Here is an 18400-nt window from a genome sequence, read left to right as displayed (position 1 = left end):
GTACTTCGATACGGTACCAAACCATACCAAAACGGTACAATACCGTACGAGTACATCCATACGGTACCAAACCACACCAAAACGGTGCAATACCGTACGAGTACATCCATACGGTACCAAACCACACCAAAACGGTGCAATACCGTACGAGTACTTCGTTACGGTACCAAACCACACCAAAACGGTACAATACCGTACGAGAACTTCGTCACGGCACCAAACCACACTAAAACGGTGCAATACCGTACGAGTACATCCATACGGTACCAAACTACACCAAAACGGTGCAATACCGTACGAGTACTTCGTTACGGTACCTAAACATACCAAAACGGTACAATACCGCAGGAGTACATCCATACGGTACCAAACCACACCAAAACGGTGCAATACCGTACGAGTACTTCGATACGGTACCAAACCATACCAAAACGGTACAATACCGTACGAGTACATCCATACGGTACCAAACCACACCAAAACGGTGCAATACCGTACGAGTACATCCATACGGTACCAAACCACACCAAAACGGTGCAATACCGTACGAGTACTTCGTTACGGTACCAAACCACACCAAAACGGTACAATACCGTACGAGAACTTCGTCACGGCACCAAACCACACTAAAACGGAGCAATACCGTACGAGTACATCCATACGGTACCAAACTACACCAAAACGGTGCAATACCGTACGAGTACTTCGTTACGGTACCTAACCATACCGAAACGGTACAATACCGCAGGAGTACATCCATACGGTACCAAACCACACCAAAACGGTGCAATACCGTACGAGTACTTCGATACGGTACCAAACCATACCAAAACGGTACAATACCATACGAGTACATCCATACGGTACCAAACCACACCAAAACGGTGCAATACCGTACGAGTACATCCATACGGTACCAAACCACACCAAAACGGTGCAATACCGTACGAGTACTTCGTTACGGTACCAAACCACACCAAAACGGTCGAATAACGTACGAGTACTTCGTTACGGTACCAAACCACACCAAAACGGTACAATACCGTACGAGTACATCCATACGGTACCAAACCACACCAAAACGGTGCAATACCGTACGAATACTTCGTTACGGTACCAAACCACACCAAAAGGGTACAATACCGTACGAGTACATCCATACGGTACCAAACCACACCAAAACGGTGCAATACCGTACGAGTACTTCGTTACGGTACCAAACCACACCCAAACGGTACAATACCGTACGAGAACTTCGTCACGGCACCAAACCACACCAAAACGGTGCAATACCGTACGAGTACATCCATACGGCACCAAATCACACCAAAATTGTGCAATACCGTACGAGTACGTGCATACGGTACCAAACCACACCAAAACGGTGCAATACCGTACGAGGACATCCATACGGTACCAAACCACACCAAAACGGTGCAATACCGTACGAGTACTTCGTTACGGTACCAAACCACACCAAAACGATGCAATATCGTACGAGTACATCCATACGGTACCAAACCACACTAAAACGGTTCAATACCGTACGAGTACATCCATACGGCACCAAATCACACCAAAATTGTGCAATACCGTACGAGTACGTGCATACGATACCAAACCACACCAAAACGGTACAATACCGTACGAGTACATGCATACGGTACCAAACCACACCAAAACGGTTCAATACCGTACGAGTACATCCATACGGCACCAAACCACACCAAAATGGTGCAATACCGTACGAGTACATCCATATGGTACCAAACCACACCAAAACGGTGCAATACCGTACGAATACTTCGTTACGGTACCAAACCACACCAAAACGGTACAATACCATACGAGTACATCCATACGGTACCAAACCACACCAAAACGGTGCAATACCGTACGAGTACTTCGTTACGGTACAAAACCACACCAAAACGGTACAATACCGCACGAGAACTTCGTCACGGCACCAAACCACACTAAAACGGTGCAATACCGTACGAGTACATTCATACGGTACCAAACTACACCAAAACGGTGCAAAACCGTACGAGTACTTCGTTACGGTACCAAACCACACCAAAACGGTACAATACCGTATGAGTACATCCATACGGTACCAAACCACACCAAAACGGTGCAATACCGTACGAGTACTTCGATACGGTACCAAACCATACCAAAACGGTACAATACCGTACGAGTACATCCATACGGTACCAAACCACACAAAAACGGTTCAATACCGTACGAGTACTTCGTTACGGTACCAAACCACACCAAAACGGTGCAATACCGTACGAGTACATCCATACGGTACCAAACCACACTAAAACGGTGCAATACCGTGTGAGTACATCCATACGGCACCAAATCACACAAAAATTGTGCAATACCGTACCAGTACGTGCATACGATACCAAACCACACCAAAACGGTGCAATACCGTACGAGGACATCCATACGGTACCCAACCACACCAAAACGGTGCAATACCGTACGAGTACTTCGTTACGGTACCAAACCACACCAAAACGATGCAATATCGTACGAGTACATCCATACGGTACCAAACCACACTAAAACGGTGCAATACCGTACGAGTACATCCATACGGCACCAAATCACACCAAAATTGTGCAATACCGTACGAGTACGTGCATACGATACCAAACCACACCAAAACGGTGCAATACCGTACGAGTACATCCATACGGCACCAAATCACACCAAAATTGTGCAATACCGTACGAGTACGTGCATACGATACCAAACCACACCAAAACGGTGAAATACCGTACGAGGACATCCATACGGTACCAAACCACACCAAAACGGAGCAATACCGTACGAGTACTTCGTTACGGTACCAAATCACACTAAAACGGTACAATACCGTACGAGTACATCCATACGGTACCATACCACACCAAAACGGTGCAATACCGTACGAGTACTTCGTTACGGTACCAAACCACACCAAAACGGTACAATACCGTACGAGAACTTCGTCACGGCACCAAACCACACTAAAACGGTGCAATACCGTACGAGTACATCCATACGGTACCAAACTACACCAAAACGGTGCAATACCGTACGAGTACTTCGTTACGGTACCAAACCACACCAAAACGGTACAATACGGTACGAGTAGATCCATACGGTACCAAACCACACCAAAACGGTGCAATACCGTACGAGTACTTCGTTACGGTACCAAACCATACCAAAACGGTACAATACCGTACGAGTACATCCATACGGTACCAAACCACACCAAAACGGTGCAATACCGTACGAGTACTTCGTTACGGTACCAAACCACACCAAAACGGTGCAATACCGTACGAGTACATCCATACGGCACCAAACCACACCAAAACGGTGCAATACCGTACGAGTACATCCATATGGTACCAAACCACACCAAAACGGTACAATACCGTACGAGTACATCCATACGGCACCAAATCACACCAAAATTGTGCAATACCGTATGAGTACGTGCATACGATACCAAACCACACCAAAACGGTGCAATACCGTACGAGTACATCCATACGGCACCAAATCACACCAAAATTGTGCAATACCGTACGAGTACGTGCATACGATACCAAACCACACCAAAACGGTGCAATACCGTACGAGGACATCCATACGGTACCAAACCACACCAAAACGGAGCAATACCGTACGAGTACTTCGTTACGGTACCAAATCACACTAAAACGGTACAATACCGTACGAGTACATCCATACGGTACCATACCACACCAAAACGGTGCAATACCGTACGAGTACTTCGTTACGGTACCAAACCACACCAAAACGGTACAATACCGTACGAGAACTTCGTCACGGCACCAAACCACACTAAAACGGTGCAATACCGTACGAGTACATCCATACGGTACCAAACTACACCAAAACGGTGCAATACCGTACGAGTACTTCGTTACGGTACCAAACCACACCAAAACGGTACAATACGGTACGAGTAGATCCATACGGTACCAAACCACACCAAAACGGTGCAATACCGTACGAGTACTTCGTTACGGTACCAAACCATACCAAAACGGTACAATACCGTACGAGTACATCCATACGGTACCAAACCACACCAAAACGGTGCAATACCGTACGAGTACTTCGTTACGGTACCAAACCACACCAAAACGGTGCAATACCGTACGAGTACATCCATACGGCACCAAACCACACCAAAACGGTGCAATACCGTACGAGTACATCCATATGGTACCAAACCACACCAAAACGGTACAATACCATACGAGTACATCCATACGGCACCAAATCACACCAAAATTGTGCAATACCGTATGAGTACGTGCATACGATACCAAACCACAGCAAAACGGTGCAATACCGTACGAGGACATCCATACGGTACCAAACCACACCAAAACGGTTCAATACCGTACGAGTACATCCATACGGCACCAAACCACACCAAAATGGTGCAATACCGTACGAGTACATCCATATGGTACCAAACCACACCAAAACGGTGCAATACCGTACGAATACTTCGTTACGGTACCAAACCACACCAAAACGGTACAATACCGTACGAGTACATCCATACGGTACCAAACCACACCAAAACGGTAAAATACCGTACGAGTACTTCGTTACGGTACCAAACCACACCAAAACGGTGCAATACCGTATGAGTACATCCATACGGTTCCAAACCACACCAAAACGGTGCAATACCGTACGAGTACATCCATACGGTACCAAACCACACTAAAACGGTGCAATACCGTACGAGTACATCCATACGGTACCAAACCACACTAAAACGGTGCAATACCGTACGAGTACATCCATACGGCACCAAATCACACCAAAATTGTGCAATACCGTATGAGTACGTGCATACGATACCAAACCACAGCAAAACGGTGCAATACCGTACGAGGACATCCATACGGTACCAAACCACACCAAAACGGTGCAATACCGTACGAGTACTTCGTTTCGGTACCAAACCACACCAAAACCGTACAATACCGTACGAGTACATCCATACGGTACAAAACCTCACGAAAACGGTGCAATACCGTGCGAGTACTTCGTTACGGTACCAAACTACACCAAAACGGTACAATACCGTCGAGTACGTCCATACGGTACCAAACCACACCAAAATGGTGCAATACCGTACGAGTACTTCGTTACGGTACCAAACCACACCAAAATTGTGCAATACCGTACGAGTACATCCATACGGTACCAAACCACACCAAAACGGTGCAATACCGTACAAGTACTTCGTTACGGTACCAAACCACACTAAAACGGTACAATACCGTACGAGTACATCCATACGGTACCAAACCACACCAAAACGGTGCAATAGTGTACGAGTACTTCGTTACGGTACCAAGCCACACCAAAACGGTGCAATACCGTACGAGTACTTCGTTACGGTACCAAACCACACCAAAACGGTACAATACCGTACGAGTACATCCATACGGTACCAAACCACACCAAAACGGTTCAATACCGTACGAGTACATCCATACGGCACCAAACCACACCAAAATGATGCAATACCGTACGAGTACATCCATATGGTACCAAACCACACCAAAACGGTGCAATACCGTACGAATACTTCGTTACGGTACCAAACCACACCAAAATGGTACAATACCGTACGAGTACATCCATACGGTACCAAACCACACCAAAACGGTGCAATACCGTACGAGTACTTCGTTACGGTACCAAACCACACCAAAACGGTACAATAGCATACGAGTACATCCATACGGTACCAAACCACACCAAAACGGTGCAATACCGTACGAGTACTTCGTTACGGTACAAAACCACACCAAAACGGTACAATACCGCACGAGAACTTCGTCACGGCACCAAACCACACTAAAACGGTGCAATACCGTACGAGTACATTCATACGGTACCAAACTACACCAAAACGGTGCAAAACCGTACGAGTACTTCGTTACGGTACCAAACCACACCAAAACGGTACAATACCGTATGAGTACATCCATACGGTACCAAACCACACCAAAACGGTGCAATACCGTACGAGTACTTCGATACGGTACCAAACCATACCAAAACGGTACAATACCGTACGAGTACATCCATACGGTACCAAACCACACCAAAACGGTTCAATACCGTACGAGTACTTCGTTACGGTACCAAACCACACCAAAACGGTGCAATACCGTACGAGTACATCCATACGGTACCAAACCACACTAAAACGGTGCAATACCGTGTGAGTACATCCATACGGCACCAAATCACACAAAAATTGTGCAATACCGTACCAGTACGTGCATACGATACCAAACCACACCAAAACGGTGCAATACCGTACGAGGACATCCATACGGTACCCAACCACACCAAAACGGTGCAATACCGTACGAGTACTTCGTTACGGTACCAAACCACACCAAAACGATGCAATATCGTACGAGTACATCCATACGGTACCAAACCACACTAAAACGGTGCAATACCGTACGAGTACATCCATACGGCACCAAATCACACCAAAATTGTGCAATACCGTACGAGTACGTGCATACGATACCAAACCACACCAAAACGGTGCAATACCGTACGAGTACATCCATACGGCACCAAATCACACCAAAATTGTGCAATACCGTACGAGTACGTGCATACGATACCAAACCACACCAAAACGGTGCAATACCGTACGAGGACATCCATACGGTACCAAACCAACCCAAAACGGAGCAATACCGTACGAGTACTTCGTTACGGTACCAAATCACACTAAAACGGTACAATACCGTACGAGTACATCCATACGGTACCATACCACACCAAAACGGTGCAATACCGTACGAGTACTTCGTTACGGTACCAAACCACACCAAAACGGTACAATACCGTACGAGAACTTCGTCACGGCACCAAACCACACTAAAACGGTGCAATACCGTACGAGTACATCCATACGGTACCAAACTACACCAAAACGGTGCAATACCGTACGAGTACTTCGTTACGGTACCAAACCACACCAAAACGGTACAATACGGTACGAGTAGATCCATACGGTACCAAACCACACCAAAACGGTGCAATACCGTACGAGTACTTCGTTACGGTACCAAACCATACCAAAACGGTACAATACCGTACGAGTACATCCATACGGTACCAAACCACACCAAAACGGTGCAATACCGTACGAGTACTTCGTTACGGTACCAAACCACACCAAAACGGTGCAATACCGTACGAGTACATCCATACGGTACCAAACCACACCAAAACGGTGCAATACCGTACCAGTACATCCATACGGCACCAAACCACACCAAAATGGTGCAATACCGTACGAGTACATCCATATGGTACCAAACCACACCAAAACGGTACAATACCGTACGAGTACATCCATACGGCACCAAATCACACCAAAATTGTGCAATACCGTATGAGTACGTGCATACGATACCAAACCACAGCAAAACGGTGCAATACCGTACGAGGACATCCATACGGTACCAAACCACACCAAAACGGTTCAATACCGTACGAGTACATCCATACGGCACCGAACCACACCAAAATGGTGCAATACCGTACGAGTACATCCATATGGTACCAAACCACACCAAAACGGTGCAATACCGTACGAATACTTCGTTACGGTACCAAACCACACCAAAACGGTACAATACCGTACGAGTACATCCATACGGTACCAAACCACACCAAAACGGTAAAATACCGTACGAGTACTTCGTTACGGTACCAAACCACACCAAAACGGTGCAATACCGTACGAGTACATCCATACGGTTCCAAACCACACCAAAACGGTGCAATACCGTACGAGTACATCCATACGGTACCAAACCACACTAAAACGGTGCAATACCGTACGAGTACATCCATACGGCACCAAATCACACCAAAATTGTGCAATACCGTATGAGTACGTGCATACGATACCAAACCACAGCAAAACGGTGCAATACCGTACGAGGACATCCATACGGTACCAAACCACACCAAAACGGTGCAATACCGTACGAGTACTTCGTTACGGTACCAAACCACACCAAAACCGTACAATACCGTACGAGTACATCCATACGGTACAAAACCTCACGAAAACGGTGCAATACCGTGCGAGTACTTCGTTACGGTACCAAACTACACCAAAACGGTACAATACCGTCGAGTACGTCCATACGGTACCAAACCACACCAAAATGGTGCAATACCGTACGAGTACTTCGTTACGGTACCAAACCACACCAAAATTGTGCAATACCGTACGAGTACATCCATACGGTACGAAACCACACCAAAACGGTGCAATACCGTACAAGTACTTCGTTACGGTACCAAACCACACTAAAACGGTACAATACCGTACGAGTACATCCATACGGTACCAAACCAAACCAAAACGGTGCAATAGTGTACGAGTACTTCGTTACGGTACCAAGCCACACCAAAACGGTGCAATACCGTACGAGTACTTCGTTACGGTACCAAACCACACCAAAACGGTACAATACCGTACGAGTACATCCATACGGTACCAAACCACACCAAAACGGTTCAATACCGTACGAGTACATCCATACGGCACCAAACCACACCAAAATGATGCAATACCGTACGAGTACATCCATATGGTACCAAACCACACCAAAACGGTGCAATACCGTACGAATACTTCGTTACGGTACCAAACCACACCAAAATGGTACAATACCGTACGAGTACATCCATACGGTACCAAACCACACCAAAACGGTGCAATACCGTACGAGTACTTCGTTACGGTACCAAACCACACCAAAACGGTACAATACCATACGAGTACATCCATACGGTACCAAACCACACCAAAACGGTGCAATACCGTACGAGTACTTCGTTACGGTACAAAACCACACCAAAACGGTACAATACCGCACGAGAACTTCGTCACGGCACCAAACCACACTAAAACGGTGCAATACCGTACGAGTACATTCATACGGTACCAAACTACACCAAAACGGTGCAAAACCGTACGAGTACTTCGTTACGGTACCAAACCACACCAAAACGGTACAATACCGTATGAGTACATCCATACGGTACCAAACCACACCAAAACGGTGCAATACCGTACGAGTACTTCGATACGGTACCAAACCATACCAAAACGGTACAATACCGTACGAGTACATCCATACGGTACCAAACCACACCAAAACGGTTCAATACCGTACGAGTACTTCGTTACGGTACCAAACCACACCAAAACGGTGCAATACCGTACGAGTACATCCATACGGTACCAAACCACACTAAAACGGTGCAATACCGTGTGAGTACATCCATACGGCACCAAATCACACAAAAATTGTGCAATACCGTACCAGTACGTGCATACGATACCAAACCACACCAAAACGGTGCAATACCGTACGAGGACATCCATACGGTACCCAACCACACCAAAACGGTGCAATACCGTACGAGTACTTCGTTACGGTACCAAACCACACCAAAACGATGCAATATCGTACGAGTACATCAATACGGTACCAAACCACACTAAAACGGTGCAATACCGTACGAGTACATCCATACGGCACCAAATCACACCAAAATTGTGCAATACCGTACGAGTACGTGCATACGATACCAAACCACACCAAAACGGTGCAATACCGTACGAGTACATCCATACGGCACCAAATCACACCAAAATTGTGCAATACCGTACTAGTACGTGCATACGATACCAAACCACACCAAAACGGTGCAATACCGTACGAGGACATCCATACGGTACCAAACCACACCAAAACGGAGCAATACCGTACGAGTACTTCGTTACGGTACCAAATCACACTAAAACGGTACAATACCGTACGAGTACATCCATACGGTACCATACCACACCAAAACGGTGCAATACCGTACGAGTACTTCGTTACGGTACCAAACCACACCAAAACGGTACAATACCGTACGAGAACTTCGTCACGGCACCAAACCACACTAAAACGGTGCAATACCGTACGAGTACATCCATACGGTACCAAACTACACCAAAACGGTGCAATACCGTACGAGTACTTCGTTACGGTACCAAACCACACCAAAACGGTACAATACGGTACGAGTAGATCCATACGGTACCAAACCACACCAAAACGGTGCAATACCGTACGAGTACTTCGTTACGGTACCAAACCATACCAAAACGGTACAATACCGTACGAGTACATCCATACGGTACCAAACCACACCAAAACGGTGCAATACCGTACGAGTACTTCGTTACGGTACCAAACCACACCAAAACGGTGCAATACCGTACGAGTACATCCATACGGTACCAAACCACACCAAAACGGTGCAATACCGTACCAGTACATCCATACGGCACCAAACCACACCAAAATGGTGCAATACCGTACGAGTACATCCATATGGTACCAAACCACACCAAAACGGTACAATACCGTACGAGTACATCCATACGGCACCAAATCACACCAAAATTGTGCAATACCGTATGAGTACGTGCATACGATACCAAACCACAGCAAAACGGTGCAATACCGTACGAGGACATCCATACGGTACCAAACCACACCAAAACGGTTCAATACCGTACGAGTACATCCATACGGCACCAAACCACACCAAAATGGTGCAATACCGTACGAGTACATCCATATGGTACCAAACCACACCAAAACGGTGCAATACCGTACGAATACTTCGTTACGGTACCAAACCACACCAAAACGGTACAATACCGTACGAGTACATCCATACGGTACCAAACCACACCAAAATGGTAAAATACCGTACGAGTACTTCGTTACGGTACCAAACCACACCAAAACGGTGCAATACCGTACGAGTACATCCATACGGTTCCAAACCACACCAAAACGGTGCAATACCGTACGAGTACATCCATACGGTACCAAACCACACTAAAACGGTGCAATACCGTATGAGTACATCCATACGGCACCAAATCACACCAAAATTGTGCAATACCGTATGAGTACGTGCATACGATACCAAACCACAGCAAAACGGTGCAATACCGTACGAGGACATCCATACGGTACCAAACCACACCAAAACGGTGCAATACCGTACGAGTACTTCGTTACGGTACCAAACCACACCAAAACCGTACAATACCGTACGAGTACATCCATACGGTACAAAACCTCACGAAAACGGTGCAATACCGTGCGAGTACTTCGTTACGGTACCAAACTACACCAAAACGGTACAATACCGTCGAGTACGTCCATACGGTACCAAACCACACCAAAATGGTGCAATACCGTACGAGTACTTCGTTACGGTACCAAACCACACCAAAATTGTGCAATACCGTACGAGTACATCCATACGGTACCAAACCACACCAAAACGGTGCAATACCGTACAAGTACTTCGTTACGGTACCAAACCACACTAAAACGGTACAATACCGTACGAGTACATCCATACGGTACCAAACCACACCAAAACGGTGCAATAGTGTACGAGTACTTCGTTACGGTACCAAGCCACACCAAAACGGTGCAATACCGTACGAGTACTTCGTTACGGTACCAAACCACACCAAAACGGTACAATACCGTACGAGTACATCCATACGGTACCAAACCACACCAAAACGGTTCAATACCGTACGAGTACATCCATACGGCACCAAACCACACCAAAATGATGCAATACCGTACGAGTACATCCATATGGTACCAAACCACACCAAAATGGTGCAATACCGTACGAATACTTCGTTACGGTACCAAACCACACCAAAATGGTACAATACCGTACGAGTACATCCATACGGTACCAAACCACACCAAAACGGTGCAATACCGTACGAGTACTTCGTTACGGTACCAAACCACACCAAAACGGTACAATACCGTACGAGAACTTCGTCACGGCACCAAACCACACTAAAACGGTGCAATACCGTACGAGTACATCCATACGGTACCAAACTACACCAAAACGGTGCAATACCGTACGAGTACTTCGTTACGGTACCTAACCATACCAAAACGGTACAATACCGTAGGAGTACATCCATACGGTACCAAACCACACCAAAACGGTGCAATACCGTACGAGTACTTCGATACGGTACCAAACCATACCAAAACGGTACAATACCGTACGAGTACATCCATACGGTACCAAACCACACCAAAACGGTTCAATACCGTACGAGTACTTCGTCACGGTACCAAACCACACCAAAACGGTGCAATACCGTACGAGTACATCCATACGGTACCAAAACACACCAAAACGGTGCTATACCGTACGAGTACTTCGTTACGGTACCAAACCACACCAAAACGGTACAATACCGTACGAGTACTTCGTTACGGTACCAAACCACACCAAAACGGTGCAATACCGTACGAGTACATCCATACGGTACCAAACCACACCAAAACGGTGCAATACCGTACGAGTACATCGATACGGTACCAAACCACACTAAAACGGTGCAATACTGTACGAGTACATCCATACGGCACCAAATCACACCAAAATTGTGCAATACCGTACGAGGACGTGCATACGATACAAAAACCACACCAAAACGGTGCAATACCGTACGAGGACATCCATACGGTACCAAACCACACCAAAACGGTGCAATACCGTACGAGTACTTCGTTACGGTACCAAACCACACCAAAATCGTACAATACCGTACGAGTACATCCATACGGTACAAAACCTCACGAAAACGGTGCAATACCGTGCGAGTACTTCGTTACGGTACCAAACTACACCAAAACGGTACAATACCGTACGAGTACATCCATACGGTACCAAACCACACCAAAACGGAGCAATACCGTACGAGTACTTCGTTACGGTACCAAACCACACCAAAATTGTGCAATACCGTACGAGTACATCCATACGGTACCAAGCACACCAAAACGGTTCAATACCGTACGAGTACATCCATACGGCACCAAACCACACCAAAACGGTGCAATACCGTACAAGTACTTCGTCACGGTACCAAACCACACCAAAACGGTGCAATACCGTACGAGTACTTCGTTACGGTACCAAACCACCCCAAAACGGTGCAATACCGTACGAGTACATCCATACGGTACCAAACCACACCAAAATGGTGCAATACCGTACGAGGACATCCATACGGAACCAAACAACACCAAAACGGTGCAATACCGTACGAGTACTTCGTTACGGTACAAAGCCACACCAAAATGGTACAATACCGTACGATTACATCCATACGGTACCAAACCACCCCAAAACGGTGCAATACCGTACGAGTACTTCGTTACGGTACCAAACCACACCAAAACGGTACAATACCGTACGAGTACATCCATACGGTACCAAACCACACCAAAACGGTGCAATACCGTACGAATACTTCGTTACGGTACCAAACCACACCAAAAGGGTACAATACCGTACGAGTACATCCATACGGTACCAAACCACACCAAAACGGTACAATACCGTACGAGTACATCCATACGGTACCAAACCACACCAAAACGGTGCAATACCGTACGAGTACTTCGTTACGGTACCAAACCACACCAAAACGGTGGAATAACGTACGAGTACTTCGTTACGGTACCAAACCACACCAAAACGGTACAATACCGTACGAGTACATCCATACGGTACCAAACCACACCAAAACGGTGCAATACCGTACGAATACTTCGTCACGGTACCAAACCACACCAAAAGGGTACAATACCGTACGAGTACATCCATACGGTACCAAACCACACCAAAACGGTGCAATACCGTACGAGTACTTCGTAACGGTACCAAACCACACCCAAACGGTACAATACCGTACGAGAACTTTGTCACGGCACCAAACCACACGAAAACGGTGCAATACCGTACGAGTACATCCATACGGTACAAAACTACACCAAAACGGTGCAATACCGTACGAGTACTTCGTTACGGTACCAAACCACACCAAAACGGGACAATACCGTACGAGTACATCCATACGGTACCAAACCACACCAAAACGGTGCAATACCGTACGAGTACTTCGTTACGGTACCAAACCATACCAAAACGGTACAATACCGTACGAGTACATCCATACGGTACCAAACCACACCAAAACGGTGCAATACCGTACGAGTACTTCGTTACGGTACCAAACCACACCAAAACGGTGCAATACTGTACGAGTACATCCATACGGTTCCAAACCACACCAAAACGGTGCAATACCGTACGAGTAATTCGTTACGGTACCAAACCACACCAAAACTGTATAATACCGTACGAGTACTTCGTTACGGTACTAAACCACACCAAAACGGTGTAATACCGTACGAGTACATCCATACGGTACCAAACCACACCAAAACGGTGCAATACCGTACGAGTACTTCGTTACGGTACCAAACAACACCAAAACGGTACAATACCGTACGAGTACTTCGTTACGGTACCAAACCACACCAAAACGGTGCAATACCGTACGAGTACTTCGTTACGGTACCAAACCACACCAAAACGGTGCAATACCGTACGAGTACTTCGTTACGGTACCAAACCACACCAAAACGGTACAATACCGTACGAGTACATCCATACGGTACCAAACCACACCAAAACGGTGCAATACCGTAGGAGTACTTCGTTACGGTACCAAACCACACCAAAACAGTACAATACCGTACGAGTACATCCATACGGTACCAAACCACACCAAAACGGTGCAATACCGTACGAGTACTTCGTTACGGTACCAAACCACACCAAAACGGTGCAATACCGTACGAGTACATCCATATGGTACCAAACCACACCAAAACGGTGCAATGCCGTACGAGTACATCCATACGGCACCAAACCACACCAAAACGGTGCTATACCGAACGAGTACGTGCATACGATACCAAACCACACCAAAACGGTGCAATACCGTACGAGGACATCCATACGGTACCAAACCACACCAAAACGGTACAATACCGTACGAGTACATCCATACGGTACCAAACCACACCCAAACGGTGCAATACCGTACGATTACTTCGTTACGGTACCAAACCATAACAAAACGGTACAATACCGTACGAGAACTTCGTCACGGCCCCAAACCACACTAAAACGGTGCAATACCGTACGAGTACATCCATACGGTACCAAACTACACCAAAACGGTGGAATACCGTACGAGTACTTCGTTACGCTACCAAACCACACCAAAACGGTACAATACCGTACGAGTACTTACATACGGTACCAAACCACACCAAAACGGTGCAATACCGTACGAGTACTTCGATACGGTACCAAACCATACCAAAACGGTACAATACCGTACGAGTACATCCATACGGTACCAAACCACACCAAAACGGTTCAATACCGTACGAGTGCTTCGTTACGGTACCAAACCACACCAAAACGGTGCAGTACCGTACGAGTACATCCATACGGTACCAAACCACACCAAAACGGTGCAATACCGTACGAGTACTTCGTTACGGTACCAAACCACACCAAAACGGTAGAATACCGTACGAGTACTTCGTTACGGTACCAAACCACACCAAAACGGTGCAATACCGTACGAGTACATCCATACGGTACAAAACCACACCAAAACGGTGCAATACCGTACGAGTACTTCGATACGGTACCAAACCACACCAAAACGGTACAATACCGTACGAGTACTTCGTTACGGTACCAAACCACACCAAAACGGTGCAATACCGTACAAGTACATCCTTACGGTACCAAACCACACTAAAACGGTGCAATACCGTACGAGTACATCCATACGGCACCAAATCACACCAAAATTGTGCAATACCGTACGAGTACGTGCATACGATACCAAACCACACCAAAACGGTGCAATACCGTACGAGGACATCCATACGGTACCAAACCACACCAAAACAGTGCAATACCGTACGAGTACTTTGTTACGGTACCAAACCACCCCAAAACCGTACAATACCGTACGAGTACATCCATACGGTACCAAACCTCACCAAAACGGTGCAATACCGTGCGAGTACTTCGTTACGGTACCAAACTACACCAAAACGGTACAATACCGTACGAGTACATCCATACGGTACCAAACCACACCAAAACGGTGCAATACCGTACGAGTACTTCGTTACGGTACCAAACCACACCAAAACGGTGCAATAACGTACGAGTACTTCGTTACGGTACCAAACCACACCAAAACGGTACAATACCGTACGAGTACATCCATACGGTACCAAACCACACCAAAACGGTGCAATACCGTACGAATACTTCGTTACGGTACCAAACCACACCAAAACGGTACAATACCGTACGAGTACATCCATACGGTACCAAACCACACCAAAACGGTGCAATACCGTACGAGTACTTCGTTACGGTACCAAACCACACCAAAACGGTGCAATACCGTACGAGTACTTCGTTACGGTACCAAACCACACCAAAACGGTACAATACCGTACGAGTACATCCATACGGTACCAAACCACACCAAAACGGTGCAATACCGTATGAGTACTTCGTTACGGTACCAAACCACACCAAAACAGTACAATACCGTACGAGTACATCCTTACGGTACCAAACCACACCAAAACGGTGCAATACCGTACGAGTACTTCGTTACGGTACCAAACCACACCAAAACGGTGCAATACCGTACGAGTACATCCATACGGTACCAAACCACACCAAAACGGTGCAATGCCGTACGAGTACATCCATACGGCACCAAACCACACCAAAACGGTGCTATACCAAACGAGTACGTGCATACGATACCAAACCACACCAAAACGGTGCAATACCGTACGAGGACATCCATACGGTACCAAACAACACCAAAACGGTGCAATACCGTACGAGTACTTCGTTACGGTACAAAGCCACACCAAAACGGTACAATACCGTACGAGTACATCCATACGGTACCAAACCACCCCAAAACGGTGCAATACCGTACGAGTACTTCGTTACGGTACCAAACCACACTAAAACGGTACAATACCGTACGAGTACATCCATAGGGTACCAAACCACACCAAAACGGTGCAATACTGTACGAGTACTTCGTTACGGTACCAAGCCACACCAAAACGGTGCAATACCGTACGAGTACTTCGTTACGGTACCAAACCACACCAAAACGGTACAATACCGTACGAGTACATCCATACGGCACCAAACCACACCAAAACGGTTCAATACCATACGAGTACATCCATACGGCACCAAACCACACCAAAACGGTGCAATACCGTACGAGTACATCCATACGGTACCAAACCACACCAAAACGGTGCAATACCGTACGAATACTTTGTTAGGGTACCAAACCACCCCAAAACGGTACAATACCGTACGAGTACATCCATACGGTACCAAACTACACCAAAACGGCGCAATACCGTACGAGTACTTCGTTACGGTACCAAACCACACCAAAACGGTACAATACCGTACGAGTACATCCATACGGTACCAAACCACACCAAAACGGTGCAATACCGTACGAGTACTTCGTTACGGTACCAAACCATACCAAAACGGTACAATACCGTACGAGTACATCCATACGGTACCAAACCACACCAAAACGGTGCAATACCGTACGAGTACTTCGTTACGGTACCAAACCACACCAAAACGGTGCAATACCGTACGAGTACTTCGTTACGGTACCAAACCACACCAAAACGGTGCAATACCGTACGAGTACATCCATACGGTTCCAAACCACACCAAAACGGTGCAATACTGTACAAGTACTTCGTTACGGTACCAAACCACACCAAAACGTTACAATACCGTACGAGTACTTCGTTACGGTACCAAACCACACCAAAACGGTGCAATACCGTACGAGTACATCCATACGGTTCCAAACCACACCAAAACGGTGCAATACCGTATGAGTACTTCGTTACGGTACCAAACCACACCAAAACGGTACAATACCGTACGAGTACTTCCACACGGTACCAAACCACACCAAAACGGTGCAATACCGTACGAATACTTCGTTACGGTACCAAACCACACCAAAACGGTACAATACCGTACGAGTACATCCATACGGTACCAAACTACACCAAAACGGCGCAATACCGTATGAGTACTTCGTTACGGTACCAAACCACACCAAAACGGTACAATACCGTACGAGTACATCCATACGGTACCAAACCACACCAAAATGGTGCAATACCGTACGAGTACTTCGTTACGGTACCAAACCATACCAAAACGGTACAATACCGTACGAGTA

This window comes from Rhododendron vialii, chromosome 5a, assembly GCF_030253575.1.
Source record: "Rhododendron vialii isolate Sample 1 chromosome 5a, ASM3025357v1".
NCBI classification, from domain to species: domain Eukaryota; kingdom Viridiplantae; phylum Streptophyta; class Magnoliopsida; order Ericales; family Ericaceae; genus Rhododendron; species Rhododendron vialii.
Note: the sequence above shows the minus strand (reverse complement) of the source record.